Here is a 2,538-nt window from a genome sequence, read left to right as displayed (position 1 = left end):
CTGAGGAGTGTACTTGGAAGCGAGAGGACGAGCTTCTCCGGCAGTACCCCGAGTTTCGGGACAGGTATGTTTCTGATTTTGAGGACAAAATCCTAAAAAGGTGGGGTGAATGTAAGAACCCGCACCGTTAAATTAGGAATTTAATTAATTAATTATGAGATTAATGAGATAATTCCATAATTGACCCTAATAATTATGAGAAAGCTTAAATAATTATGGTAAGCGATTAATAATGTTGAAAGTCGTTTTTCTGACGAAAAGTGCAGATATCGGTTCTGCCTCACGGTATAAATGCGTACCGTTGAAGTATCCCGGAAAATTATGAAAAATGTATATATATTACTAGAATAATATATAGGACTAGCATAACAAGTTTCAAGTCAAAATAATGAGATTTGGTGTCAGAACTGATACTGGCTAAGTAAAAGCGCGTACCGGCAAAGTGCTGCGAAAAATAAAATAAAAATATGAAAAATCTTAGAAAAATGGCTAGGTTCAGAATCCAAAGTTTGGGATTAAAATGCTAAGCGTAGCTATTAGCGCTAATAGAGTGCGATTAAAACTTAAGTGGGTTATTTAAAGGTTTGGCACATGATCCTAGGTCATTTTGGTGCCTCCTACGTGAGTCATTTCTGAAGGCCCAGCTGCTGCCACCTTCTCCCTTGGTCACCATTGCATGAGAAACCCTCCAAGTCACCTCTTTTCTTTGATTTCTTCATCTCTAAACTAGTAGACACTTGTGAGCAACCTTGTGAGGGTGAGAGGTAGCCATTTTCTGAGTGTTCAGCCACTGTTTGTTGGTGTTTGTGGGCTGACTTTATAGTTTGAGTTGTGGGATCCTTTGTGATGGCATTTTGAGCTTCAAGAAACCATCTTTGGTGCAAAGAACCAACCTTTGATCACCATTTTCGTGTACCTTGGAAGTCAGAATCTTGTGGCTGTATAGAGAGCTCCAAGAGCACCCCTCTTTTCTGTTTTGAATCTTGGGTATGTTCATCAACTTTGATCATGAGTTTTTCTTGTTTAAAGGTTGAGTCTTGGCTTGTTAATGAGTTGGTTAAGTAACTAGCATGTGTATGGACCTATATATGCCTAAAAATGAATCCTTAGACGTATTTAAATGCTAAAAGTTGAACCTTTGGATGATATCTTCGCGAAAATGCAGAACTACATTCTGTCGCGAAATATCCGGATATGATATCCGGATATGATATCTATATATGGGGTTGGAGATATCCGAATATGGATATCCTGATATGGTATCCGGATATGCCCCCGACAAATATCCGGATATTCTGGGAATTATATCCGGGAATTTCGAGACAGTGACAGTTCTGTTCAGACAGAACTGTATTATGGGTTTATGGACCCGTGATTGGTTAAGTTGAACCTCTGTAATAATTAACTAAGTCAGAATCAAAGTGATTAAGGTCTTATGGCTTTGTGACAAGCCTAAAGACATGAAACGTAAAAGGAAAGCGTTGTCTTTATGTCATATGCTTGTAGATTATGATTGTTGATATGATTGTTGGTATAAACAGACTGTGAGAGTGTTGTTTGTGGACCTTGGACTTGGTTGGACTCTTGGTTGGATAGTTAGCTTGCGAGGTAAGCTTTCGTGTCCTCAGTTTAGTCATTGTTGGTTCCACCATACCCCATGGTGGAATGGTTTATATGCATGTTGTGTTTTCATTTATTGATTTTGAAATGCTGTTGAGCTGTTTGTGCAAGTGCCTTATGATATGCATGTGTTGTTCCACCTAGACGGTAAGCCTGTGTATGTAGGAGACATACCATAGGGTGATTATGTGGGTGGGTGCAAGTGGTGTCTTCCACTGATTGTAGGTAATAGACGTATGTAAATCCTGCATTTCTCTGGCCAGTAGAATAGTTGACAAACGTGACATGATTATTGTAAGAACCTGCACCGTTAATTAAGGAAGTTAATTAGTTAATTATGTGAAATTAAGAAATAATTCTATAATTGACCTTAATAATTATTATGAGGCTCTAATAATTATAGTAAGTGATTAAGAATGCTGAAAGTCGCTTTTCGGAAGAAAAGTGCAGATACCGGTTCTGCTAGTCGGTATAAATGCGTACCGATAAAGTATCCCGGAAAATTATGAAAAGTGAGTATATATTACTAGAATAATATATAGGACTTGTAAAACGAGTTTCAAGTTAAAATAATGAGAACTGGAACTAATACTGTCAGCGTGAAAAATGCGTACCAGAAAAGTGTTGCGAAAAAATAAAATAAAAATATGAAAATTCCTAGGAAAATATCTAGGTTAAGAATCTAAAATTTTGGAGCTAAGCGAAGAGCGAAACTAATTAAACTAATACTGCTAGTTTAACTTAAGAGACTATATAAATATAAAAGGATAAACTAATACTGCTAGTTTAACTTAAGAGACTATATAAATATAAAAGGAATCAAAACCCTAGCTTTTATTTTTAAAACTCAGCGGCTGAGTGTGGCCCTTTGCAGTTTTTTGGGGTCTTAGCTTTCTCTCTAGGAAAGCAATGCTTAAT

The sequence above is a fragment of the Gastrolobium bilobum genome, unplaced genomic scaffold, assembly GCF_033153095.1.
Source record: "Gastrolobium bilobum isolate Gb01-03AN ecotype WA unplaced genomic scaffold, APGP_CSIRO_Gbil_v1 utg296622, whole genome shotgun sequence".
NCBI lineage: Eukaryota > Viridiplantae > Streptophyta > Magnoliopsida > Fabales > Fabaceae > Gastrolobium > Gastrolobium bilobum.
The sequence above is the reverse complement of the archived record's forward strand: the minus strand, read 5'-3'. Positions refer to the sequence as shown.